This window comes from Astyanax mexicanus, chromosome 10 (genome assembly GCF_023375975.1).
Source record: "Astyanax mexicanus isolate ESR-SI-001 chromosome 10, AstMex3_surface, whole genome shotgun sequence".
Lineage (NCBI taxonomy): Eukaryota > Metazoa > Chordata > Actinopteri > Characiformes > Acestrorhamphidae > Astyanax > Astyanax mexicanus.
Window position 1 is genome coordinate 31,631,584 of NC_064417.1, and position 13,671 is coordinate 31,645,254.

A 13,671-nucleotide genomic window follows, 5' to 3' on the forward strand; every position below is an offset into this window, starting at 1 on the left:
TCACATGGGGCTCACCTGGGTGTAACATGGGTTGGGCGGGCTCCAGGTGGTCTAGAAAGAATCTGAGTGAGTTTGTGTTATTTCTGAAACCCAGAGTTTAAGGTCATGCCACAGGCCAATTGGCCACTCCAAAATCTTAATTTATTGTTCTAAACCATTTAGAGGTGGACCTGCTGGTCTGCTTTGGGTCATTGTCCTGCTGCAGAACCCAAGTACGCCTGAGTTTAAGGTCACAGACTGATGACCGGACATTCGTCTTCAAGATTTTCTAGTAGGACAAGGGTTGGGTGGGTTCCAGGGGGACTAGATAGAATCTAAGCGAGTTTGTATGTGTTATTTCTGGAACCCAGTGTTTAAGGTCGTGCCACAGCATCTCAATCAGACTTTGACTAGGCCACTCCAAACCCCAAATTTATTTATTTTTTTAACCATTTAGAGGTTGACCTGCTGGTCTGCTTTGGGTCATTGTCCTGCTGCAGAACCCAAGTACGCCTGAGCTTAAGGCCACAAACTAATGGCTAGACATTCTCCTTCAAGACATTCTGGTAGAACATGGGTTGGGTGGGCTCCAGGTGGGCTAGATGGACTCTGATTGAGTTTGTACATGTATTATTTCTGGGACGCAGTTGGGCTTTCCAATAGGGCCACATTATTCAAGCACACCTTAATCCCATATGGGTCCCATCCAAGCTTATCATGTGCAACAAGTGTACCCTTATTGGTTCTGTTACTGATTGACTGACAACCATACTATGTGGGAAAATCATGAAACTCGTGAACATAAGTTTCTGGTTCTAAGTTGGTCTACTTTACAGACCCCACATTGGTATGTAATCTAGGAAAAACAGGGATTCAGAGACGAAGAGCAATTTTCAAGGGTGACTCTGCTCCCACACAGTGCAACCTGTAAGGAAATGTATGTAAGTAAATCCATGCTGAAAGTCGGTGTCTGTGTCCTTTAGCACAGAGGCAAATATGGTGAAACAATCCAATATTCAGCAAAAAACTTGCCAGCTTAGAGCTTGGTATGAAAAGGAATACAAGAAAAAAGATATTGTCTATTCATTTTAGATCATGTCCTAGTGTGTTTTATTGCTATTGTAATGATGGGAAAAGTACACGTTATATGGCTCAAAACTTAATTTATAATAAGTGTGTTTTGGGCGTAACAAGCAATAAACCAATCAGCATTTCACTTCCCGACCCCTTTAAGAGCCAGATGTGCTCTGACTTTGGCAGATTACTATTTTAGGGGCGCAGCTACCTAATATGACCAACAATTATCAGCAAAGGAAACTGACCTGCTCATTCATGCTCATTCATGCTGTTCATTGTTGATATATACATTTGATTGGCTGACAAAGGGTTACTGTTTTATGCACTTCTGTGTGTCCAAGTGTGCATAACAAGTGCAGAGATGTGCCTGTTGACAATTCACTGCCAAGATAGCAATGCACGTCTGACGGTTGACACCTGTCTAGGTTGTATTCAGTCAGTGGTGCACCGTTGGTGTTTTTTTGTGTTGTCAAGATAGCAATATGCCAGAAATTCACCTGAACACACCTCATTTTGAGACCACCACGCCCATGTGTAGATGTGTAGATAGAGTATATTCAAAAGAACTGTTTTTATTTAAACAATGCACTGGCATGACATGAAAATAGACTGTTGGGTTTGGTGTGGTGTAAGATAGCAAGAACAGAGTTCTGCTGTAAACTTTCCACATCTTTTAAAGGGTTTGTGACATGTCGCTATTGGCTCTTTTTGGTTAAAGGAAAATTAAAAGCTTATCAAAACTAAGGATTTTAAATACTAAAGCAGTGTCCAATACTAAATAAATTGTCACGGTCCAATAAAAAAAACATGTATCTACAAAATAGCAACTTTACAGGAGAGAAATAAAACCATCATCACTTTGAGTGGAAGTCAATGTAAAAAGAGCATATTTTAGGTGATTTCGGAGGATTTTCATTGGTCCATTCATCAAGAAATTGTAAGACAGTGTAAGGGACAGTTTGTCTATTCAAAATACTGTATGTAGTAAACTGAAAAATTAGATACTTCTTTTTCATTGGACAGCGACAAAATTTTTTTCTCTTTTTATGGCGAGCTCAAACACTGTGTAGCCCCTGTATTCTGTATATATATATATATATATATATATATATATATATATATATATATATATATATATATATATATTATGCAGCCTACCTTAGAAGCAGAGGATAAATCAAGTAAAACTGCAAGCACACTAAATCTATAGCGGATCCACACTTAATTCATTTATAAATTTAGGCTGTTAGCCACGCCCCTGCAATTCACATTTCAACTAACCCAAAAGTAAACCTGAATTTACACCTGAATCAACAATGTCCAATAGCCTGAGGTATCCAAAACAGAGTTCTAACAGAATCTAGCTAACAGTAGTTTTTATCTTAGAGCTGAGTGGTCCAGCCATCTAAAGCTTTGCCACTATGATCAGGAGATCATACTGCTGTTGGTTCGAATCCCGATCATGCAGCTTGCCATCAGCTACCAGAGCCCTGAGAGAGCACAATTGGGTGGGTAGATGGCACTCTTTCCAATCATCTTTTCTTCTAGGGTGATGTCGATCAGTACAAGGCACCTGTGAGCTGATGTATCGGAACCGAGTCACTGCACTTTCCTTCAACTTCACATGTGTCGGAGGAGGCGTGTGCCATGTTTCTTCACCCTCCTTTTGTTGTAGCCTCACCACTGATGGGGGATATACAGCTGATATACTAGCATCTGAATGGGTGGGACAATTGGCCTAGCTAAAATTATAAGGAAAATGGGAAAAAAAATCTGAAAAAAAAGCAAAGACTACCTTATAAACTGGGAATAAATCAAGTAAAACTACAGTGGATTACGTTGACCACACTGCAGCTTGTACAGCACCCGCTGATAAGAGCATCCCTGGCATTTCTCCTCAACACCTCATTGTGTATTTCAAAATAGTTAGTGACACATCCATCAGCAGTAGAGCATCCCGAGCTCTTCAGCACTGTCGGGGTCTTGGCAAAGCTCCACATCTCCACATCTCTACAGACAAAAAAACAAAAGAAAACTCATTCTGTGGCGTTTACAGTATTGGCGTCAGACCCCAAACACTGTGCTTAGAGTTCACAGGGAACGCCGTTCTCTCTCGTCAATCTAAAATCAATTAGCAGCAGCTCCAGCTCCAAAAGGAACGGGACTAAAGCGACACTTTGCTGTGAATGTAAAGCAGCCGGTGTTGTTTTGTTGTTTATGAGGCAGAACAAGAGCAGATCAAGAGAATTATGTATTAGTGTGTGTGTTTTTTTTTTGTCTTGGCCTCTTTTTGCTGCGAATCAAAGGCGGCGAGTTCAACCAAACTAATTATGGCAGCAGCTCCTCGCTCTGGAAGAAAGGCGTGTCGTGCATACCTTCTGTTTCAAGATGTCTGAAATTGGATTAGATTGGGGCGAATTCATCTCTAAATCATCCTCATCGTCCATTTGTTCCCGTGCCTTCAATTCGTAGTCTTTTTATCAACAGTGTTTCATCGCTTTTATCTTCAGGTTATTTCATCACTTGGAAGTGATCTATCTAACATTAACACAGACGCATAATTAAGTCCACACTGGAAAAAAGAGAGGTGTGGTGTGATGGTGGTATTGTTTGATTGTAGATGCCATGAATGGTGTGCATGTAAAGAAATTGACATATGAGTGTCTTCTTAGCACTGTGATCAAAGCAGCAAATTAGGTTATCCTGTTATACAGTACAGGATTCTTTAAACATAAAAGATAGAAAGTGATAGATTTTTATGTCTTTGTCTCCTGACCCTTATCTTTGTCTTTATACAGTTTAAGAACTATAATCAAACCTGGCCAAAAGGTGGCAAAAAACTTTGGCAAATGTTATTGATTGCAATATTAGAGCTAAAGAATGGCTGCCCAAGCTGGGACACAATACATCTGGTGACAAAGAAAGCCAAGGAAGCATTGCAATCTGGGAAAGGCATTCATTTCCCAGGAATTTATTGCTGTGTTTGGGTGAGCATTATCCTGCTGAGAAAAAAAAAAAAAAAAAAAAACTAAGGCTGTAGGATGTCCTGAGCTTTTAGTGTTCCCCGTACTGTATCACTACAAGTCCCAAACAGTATCTGGATTTGTTGATAAAGACAAAATTATTTCAATCTGTAGCTGTTTAGGTTCCTCATTCACAAAACTACAGCTTCTGCAGTGTCACAAGATTTATCTCATGCTTCCTGAATCACTCTTTCACAATTCCAGCCCCATGAATCCTGGCATCGTCATCTTGGAATATGGCCGTTGTATCAGGGAAGAAAAAATCTATTGATGGAATAACCTGGTCTATATTCAGTATATTCAGGTAGTCAGCTGACCTCATTCTTTCAACACATACTGTTGCTGAACCTAAACCTGCAGACCAACTGCAGCAACACCAGATCATTTACTGAGTTTTTTTGTTGATATGTTTACTTATGTATTTTTGTCAATGAGTGTTCTATACCTCTTTATTGTTTAGGGTTTGGTCATTTATCCCTTGCGTTCTCACTGTAGTTATAAGGTGAGTTTAGTCACATAAAGTAGTTTTAAAAGCCAAACAAATAAAACTCAAAAACAGGTTGTATAGAAATTATTAAAAAGACTAATGACTGTTTTAGATACATAAAGCACACATTATTATTAAACATTACTTTACATTGAAAAAAATTGTCAATGAGTGAACAACTTGCACCTCTTCATTGTTAGCCTATAGCCATTAACCCCTTGCAAACTCACTGAAGTTATAAGGTGTGTTTCAGCCACAAAATGCAGTCTAAAAGCCAAACAAAGGTCAGTCTGTATAGAAAACAGTACAATTTGATAGTTTCTGATACATAAATCAAACATTACTTCACTAATTACAATACAAGTTTCCATAAAAATGTTAGAAATTTTTGAGTTGTAATAAAACGCATTTTTGTAAGTAAGAATTGAAAGAAAGGAAAGAAAGAAACCAGAACAGGAGGCTTCAGCTCTGAAATCCCAAAACTGTTCCCGGCTGCATGCAGATGTGACCCGACAGGACTTTCACTCAGCTCTCAAACAGCCCAATCCATAATGTAGCATCATCATAAATTACTAATGATGTTTGCTGACATAAATAATGGAACATCACTGATTCTATTGTAGTGCTTCATTATACTCTGAGGGCCTGATGTACTGAGGCCTTTCTGACTCTCTTGTTATGCATGAAACTGGTGCAGAGGTCTGTGCCCTCACAGTAGGACTGATATTCATGGAAAATTGCAAATTATGTTTCTGCGTTCTGGGTGGGTAGGAATTTGAGAGAGTGGTTGACTATAGATATGCTCAATAAATTCTTAAGTTTCTGCTTTGTCATTGTTGCAGTGTTTCCATGTGCAACTATAGGAAACTTCACACTTTTATTTTTTATTTATTTTCTAAAATATACCTACCAGAGAAAGACTATATATCTCCAATATTGTTGATTTTAGGTCCCTCTTTATAATAAGTGTCCCTAAGTACTATGTAGTTACACGGTAACAATCTATGTAACTACAGTGTAACTACTGATGAAGTACACATTGTTACAGATTAACTACAGAGGTACAGGCTATGTAATTACACATGTGTATTAAGGTTAATTTTGACTTGTGTAGGTACACTTGAGTACCAGGGTGAGTGTACTTACACATGTAATAGAGCAAGTGTACTAACACATGTGTAACAACATGTGTGTACTCAATCAGCCCTAATTACATACTAGACAATAGCTGTTGGATAAGTCTATACTCAACTTATTACACACACTATTACACATGTAAGTACACTTACTCTATTACATAACCTGTACCTCTGTAGTTAAGCTGTAACAATGTGTACTTCATCAGTAGTTACACTGTAGTTACATGGATTGTTACCATGTAACTACATAGTACTTAGTGACACTTATTATAAAGTGGGACAATTTTATTTGTTTGTGGATACAGAGAATGCATTATTAATAGAGTGTATTTGTATGTTGGCTCATTAACTTATGATAAAATCTGGTAAGAAAGTTCTAAAAATGGTTCAGTTGGTGTTATGGTCAATCTTTTTGGAAGAAACATCTATGCACCAATTGTAATATGACATGCTTAATGCCCTATTTATATCTCCACTGCTAAATAGTACTCTATGAACTACGAACAGTTTAAGCAATGATCTACAACTACTAACTAGTCAGCTGAACATTATGTGGCAAAATACATTAAAATATCAGCTTTATAATTATGCTAATTGTTCACTGACTACATTGTCTCTCTGGGCCAGAATGCGGCTACCGCACTATGTAACTTTGGTGGAGCAGCACAAGAGCCTCTCTAAAGAAACTGTGTAACGATGCAAAACCTTAAACAAAATAGTTTACAGTACTGTAATATTACTCTACTGCCTCATTACACAGGCTTTTCCATGTTTTACAGGTTCCTGTAGTGGAAACGTGTCTCAGTTGTTGTGAAAAAAAAAAAAAACTATCCTTCAGAAGTTTTCCAAGTCTTTTACAATAAATATACATTTGTAAAAAAAAAAAGAAAATGGCTTCAGCTTGTTTAGAAACAAATGTTTAAAGCTATCCACTGAATGGGCACTGATTTGTATTTATGGCAAATTGCCAAATATTTCTCCATTCCGGGTGGGTATGAACATTAATCTAAAACGTATATCTAACCTTAAGCATAGCCTTAAAATGTTAAGATTAGAGTTCAGGTTACAGCTGGGTGTAAAGTTATAAACAATTGCTTTAAACTTAGAGTTCAGTTATGTTCAGTTGTTCAGAGTGTTAGTTGAGCATCTATAAGGCCTCTATAATGGCCCATCCAAATAAAATGATACCTTATGTTTATATGAATATATAAAGAATTATTCAAATGGAAAACAGTCAAAATATAAAGATAGATTTTTTTTAAACTCACCTGTAGTCAATACTCTCATTCAATCCATTTCGAAAACTAAACCTGTTTTAATGTTAGAACTACCGTGTGTGGTGCTGGGTGAAGGTCTAAGTTCTCCGTGGCACTGCACTCCATATAATATAAAGTGTGTTTGGAAGCTGGATTGGATTCTCTTTTAGTGACACCGAGGTGAGGGATGGCTTGTTTGCGGCGGCCTACATTCTCTTCTGCTGATCTAAGCCGAGCAGAAATGTGTCACCGGATCCCAAAGGGGGAAGAAATGTGGAGCTGTTTAGTAAACCACACCAGCTGATGTATTAAAAACCAGCTGATGTCTCAGTTAAACCCTGCTTGAACACAAAATGAGGCCAATTGCTTTTAATTGAGGTGTATTTTCAATCTGCTTATGGCTATAATCTTACGAGCCTTTAGTACTGCGGAGCTTTGATGAGCTTGTTGATGAAATGACTTTATTTAATTGTATTCACATTAAGCTATAGATTGGTCCGGTTTACTGTTGGCCACGTGTTTCTTGGTCAATTGCTATTTTATTAGAAACATATTGTATAACAGATAATTATCATCATAATGATAATTCATATTTCTACTGTGTTCTCTTATTCATCAGTGCAGCTTTTTTTTTTACTGGATATACTCTACAGGACAGTTTCCCAGACAGGGATTAAGACTAGTCTTGGACTACACAGTATTTTGATTGAAAGGAAAATATTGTCGCTGTCCAATGAAAAACACTTATCTCCATTTTTGTCGATTTTTGTGTTCACTGCATAACTTGAACAGACAAACTGTCCTTTACACTGTGCCAAAAGTTCTTGATGAACGGACCAATAGACACTCTTCAAAATGACCTGAAATAAGCTCGTTTTACATTGACTTCCATTGAAAGTTTACAAGTTTTTTTCTCTCTCCTTTAAAGTTGCTGTTGTGGAGATAAGTGTTTTTCATTGGACAGTGATGATATCGTATTTGGCTTGACCTTTTTCCTCTCTAGGAATCTTTTCTGATATGTCCAAAAGGATTCTGCTAGTTTGAGTTGCACCCAATGCTGACACAGATGTGCAAAGTGTGTATTTGGGTGGTGGTAGACCAACACACTTAGCAGTGATACAACACCCAGTATTTTGTTCATTTTGTTCAAAAAACCCTCCTGAAAAATTCAATTCAAGACCAGTGTTTGCTGGTAGCTGGTTTCAGATGGTGTAAAAGCTATTTTTTGATGGTCAGTGTGGTTGAAAAGTTGGTGATGCAGGAGAAAACATACATTATACTGGTAAAATAGATGATTAGATGAACTCTTGACCAGTGTAGTATATGTTGCATGTAATTCAACCAACCATTGGTCATGCTGGTCATCTGGTGCTTGGTCTAGGAAGCTGGTAAACTAGTCAAATAGAATTATTATGATTGGTTAAACTTGTGGTCTAGCTTGGTCATGAATGATCATTCTTGAAGACCAGCTAAACCATCAAACTCAATCAACCCAAAGCTTGGTTGTATTTTTTCAGCAGGTTACTGTCTGTCACTCAAGTAACATCTGGTACACAGATGTTGCTTGGATTCCAGTGGTTGTGTGGTCAGATACTGGTAGGTGGATCTCTTAAACTGGTCAAAATGGAGATTTAAGTTGGATAGTTTTGTCATTATGCTTTACCAAAGGAAATGATTTTATATATAGGACTATGATACCTCAAATTACCATGGTTGGATGGTTGGTTGTATGCCTGGATGAAACAACTCTATAGGTTCTTTAAATAAATATTAAAAAGAGTTGCCTTATGTGCGGTAACCTGTAAAGAACCGTTTGACGTGCATTAAGAAATGTGTGAAGAGTGAAAAATGTTTCCTGGAGGTTAATTAAAGCATCTGGAGAATGCCAGAAAGGGTTCCACTATTGGTACAACCCTCAACAACCAGAGAACACAGAGCCCTGTCCACAAGAAAATGACTTGGTATTTTGTCATACACCCTACAAATGAGCTCTGTTAGTGTGCCAAGATAATACATATATATATAGAACTGGTTGGTTGGTTGTACATCTATGATGGGCAGTGCTGCACCGCGGGCTGCCAGCAGGGGGACTGGTAGACATAGGGGAGGAAATGGTAGAGGGGGATTCCAAATCTCCAGAATCCCCAGCGGTGATTAGCATCAACCAGCTGCACCTGTGCACTACCCTATATAAACCTCAGTCAAACCAGACCTCACTGTTGCACCTGTACAGAGGGGTGACCGGTAACAGAAGGTATAAGAAAAGAAAAGAAAAGAAAAGAAAAGGTGATCTCAAAAGAAGGAAATAAATCTGAGAAGAAAGTCACACAAAAAGAAAAGAAAAGAAAAGAGCTCGAAAGAGAGCATAAAGAGAGGACTGAGCAGTTCTCAGACAGTTTTAAGTTTGTTTGTGTTTTTGTTTGGTTTATTTGAAGTTAAAATCTGTGTTTTGTTGGTACAATTGCTATTTTGTGGCATTTCCTTTGTTCTGTTTCCCGTCTTTTTTCCACACCACACATTATATATTCATTATATAAATCTCCATATCTGCTCTGCACTTGGATTCCACACCTACCCCAACCGTAGCAACATCTGGATGAACCAAGTCTATAGGTTTTTTTAAAGTACCATTCAAAAAAGAGCTGCTATATTTACAGTACAACGTTGAAAGTGAAAAGTGCACTGAAAAATCTTAAAAAAATAGGTTTCCGAGAGTTTCATTAAAGCATATTGAATTTTAAAATTCCTCCATATTTTCAAATGGAAAACTGCAATGTCAATCTTTAAAGAATACACAACCCTTCCCACAAAGCAATGATTGTAAAACAGCGACTTAGTAAGGTAAGCTTACGCAGATAAAACTGAATTCATCAAGCCATCTTCATCAAGTTTTAACCGCTTTGTATGCTAATCAAGGCAGAAGCACAGCATATGAGAATGTGCAGTGATCAGCAGTGGATTAGCGCTTCACCCCGCTGCGTGTTTCTGTTGTGCCCCGCGGAGTCGGAGTTCAATTATGAACTACAGTCATTGACACTTGCGCTCGGCGCACATGAGCCTGGCTTTGATGTCAGATGCTGCCTGCGAGCTTCAGCTGCGGAACCTGCATTGTTATTTCACATCTGCGGCTCTGAGAGCGGAAACGGAAGCTAGCTAGCGATGCTAATGCTGCCTGTCGCCTCTCGCTGACTGCTGCTTACTGACACGTTACGATAGTGGAGAGAGATTTAACTCGTTACATGTCTAAACGTATTGACATAGCTGATCATGATTTATTGCTTTTTCCAAAATACTGTAAATGGTATGAAAAAGAGTTTAACCTGCTTTTGTTGGAGTAAAGGTCTCAACTGTGAACAGAGAAGGCTTCCTGGTAGATGTCAAAGCATTGTTTTGATGGGTGCAACTTAATAGATGGATGCATTTATTAAAAGGTGCACTCACTGTCAAAGACAGTTTCATCCAGAAAGAAGCGTGGGATTGTGACACTATTCAGATGGAAGATGAAAGTTACCCGGAACAATAAATGATTAAATATAGATATAAATATAAATTAATATAAAAAAAAATAGAGCTGCAACTAATGATTATTTTGGTACTCGAGAAATCTGGTAGTTTTTTTCCAATTAGTCGATTAGTCAACAATTATTTCTGCCATTTTCTTGATGTCTGCTTGCTATGGGTACAGCTCCTGTTCCTAAACTTCCTTTATCGCTTTAGCCCTCCTATTATCTTTGGGGTCAATTTGACTCCATTCAGAGTTTAAAATCTCTTAAACAAAAATGTTTGACATTAGTTTTATGATTCATATTTTTTTTATGATTCACTTTTCCTAATTTGATGAAGACAAAAAAATATATATATTAAATGTTTTAAATGTTTCAACATCAATGTCTGTTTTATTAAGGCTGTTTTATCGGCATAAAACATAAGAAAAATGACGATTTTACACACATTTCTGTGGTAATAACGTTGAGGTCACTATGACATTCAGTTTTCTAATCTTTCTCTAAATGTCCTTTGTGGTACAGGCTGAAGTGCCAATGGATTCATGTATGTTAAGAACCTCATTCCATCTACCAAACATGGTGGTGGTAGTATCATGGTTTTGGCCTGTTTTGCTGCATCTGGGCCAGGAAAGCTTGCCAACGACTTTTCAATTATGTCCATGAACTGATTTTCAAGAGAAGGTGGGCTATGCACCAAGACAATAACCCTACGCACTAAGAATGGTTCAAGAAAAATGAAGTTAATGTTTTCCAATCAAACTGTTGTGGAAGAGAACTTTTAATGTGAGGAAACCCAACAATATCCCAGAGTTAAAGCTGTTCTGTATGAAGACATGGGATGAAATTCCTCTAGGACTGATCAACAGTTACTGGAAATGTTTAGTTGGGGTCACGCGACAAAAGTTCATATATTTTTGCCACTCACAAATATGTACTATTGGATCAGTTTTCTTAATAATTAAATGATCATGAATAATATTGTTGACTAATTTAATTTAATTTAATTTAATTTATCTGGGTTCCCTGTATCTACTTTTAGGACTTGGATGATATTTTAGGTCATATTTATGCAGAAATATAGAAAACTCTAAAGGGTTTACTGCATCAAACAGTACTAGGAGAGGTTTTCTAATATATATGGAGCCATCAAAACATTCAAATTGTTATTTAAGGTGTCCTGATTCTACTTTAAACCATTGCCTTTACTAAAGATCCCCTGAAGAACCTCTACTTTTAAAAATATGTGTTAATCAAAGTGTTCCTAGTTATGGAGAGAGGAATCTAGTCCAGTTCTAGTGCAGGTGACACATGAATGCAGGAATGCTTATAATACTCATATGTGTAGGCGTATGTATAGAGAAGCTATGTAATCTATGAAATAAAGGAAGACATCGGCTGTGAGCGTACATTTATTACTTTTAAATGACATTTTATTACATTAACACTGTATGTAGTCGTGTGTGGTGATGAACTGCATGCTACTGAATGATGAGCTGTCTGTTCATGGTTATCCACTAATGTACTCTTACACTCTAAAAAGTAATTCTGTGTTTAGTCAGGAGAACTAATATTATTAAGTTGAGTGAACTTACCGGCCAGTATAACTCAATAAAATGAGTTCAGAGAACTTCAACCTGAAAACTTAAAAATGTTTGTTGAGCCAATGAGAAAAAGTGATTTTAAACAACTTTTAGACACTACATGTGTCAATGCTCTTTCTACAGTGTTGGTTCATACAGCTTTCCTATAGGCTCCTGACACCATATATTTGCATATTGGGTGTGGCCTCTTCCTTACTTACCATCTTTGTGTTGTCTGTTGCCCACAGCTACCTTGTCGTGAGCGTGCAGAATTTATAATATGTCTGTTGATTGCAAGGTCTTAGTGGTGGTAGGCTAGCATAGATTTATTCTGTGTTCCTACACTGTTTAAACTCAGCAACATAATTTCCCCTGCTGCCTTACAAAGCTGAGTTAAATCAGCTTGATAAAGACCTTTGTATCAACTCAAAATGTTAAGCTAAACAAATTGTTCAAATAATCATTTCAACTTGATGCACTGAGTGAAAAACAACTTAAGTGTTTAATTTGTGGTTAATTTGTGGTTTTTAAATCTTTATTTTAACACACTTTCAAGTTTATAAAACTTTAGTAGCATTCATATAACTTGTCATTTTAAATTAACCATAGGTATTCTCAACATATTTAGTATATTATTATTTAACTGCCAATACTGACAGTATAATACTGGAGCAGTATAAGAGTAAACTCAGTAAAGAGTGAACTCTGTAGCTCAAAGCCAGAATACTGTGATCACTAAACTGTAAACCCAGAAGTTGTTTGAACTCAAATAATTTAAGTCTGTTTTACATAAAATTGGAGATTTCTAAACATTACTCAACTATTTTGAGTTAGTTGAACATTTGTGGGCACATATATTCATTAAAACTGAGATCTTTGAGTTGAATCAACTTATAATAACTGAATTTAGTCTGTTGCCATTGGCAGCTTCTTCTCCATAGGCTTCTGTCACAATCGATTTGCATACTGGGTGTGTCCAACAGTTTCTGACACTCACCATCAGTGTGTAGTGATTCACCCCGGGCTACCTTAGGTAAACTTGTAGATCACCTGTTATAATAAAATGCTTGGTTTTTGTGTAGTTGGTTGTAGAACAAGCGTAATTTACTGAGCTGCAGTAACTCTGTGTTCTCTCTGTGCTCTCCGTACTTTTAATTCTTTACTGTTTTTTTTCTTTTACTTTTCTATGAGTAATTAAAAAAATAGTTGAATGAAACCAGAAAGAAGACTAAAAAGAAGTTCAGGAAAATATTAATAAAATATATATATATATATATATATATATATATATATATATATATATATATATATATATGTATTTGTTAAGTTCAATGTACTTAAATATTTTATTACATTAGCTAAAAAATTATTAGGTAATCGGTTACAACAAAAGTTTTGAGTTTAATCAACTTATCGGGTTTTACAGTGTAGAGCCAATTAAAAAAAAAATGTGGCTTGAATCAACTTTTAGACACTGCACGTGTCAATGCTCTTTCTACAGTGTTGGTTCAGACAGATTTCCCATAATGCTCCTGGCATCATATATTTGCATATTGGGTGCGGCCTCTACCTTACTTACCATCTTTGTGTTTTCTGTTGCCCAAAGCTACCTTATTCTGGGCGT

At 37.0% G+C, this 13,671-nt stretch overlaps 1 protein-coding gene across 1 annotated transcript in view; it reads left to right on the forward strand.

Annotated features, from left to right (window-relative positions):
- Positions 1-13,671, forward strand: part of lingo2 (leucine rich repeat and Ig domain containing 2) — a 511,589-nt gene that overhangs the window by 79,344 nt on the left and 418,574 nt on the right. The gene's annotated exons all lie outside the window — the stretch shown is intronic.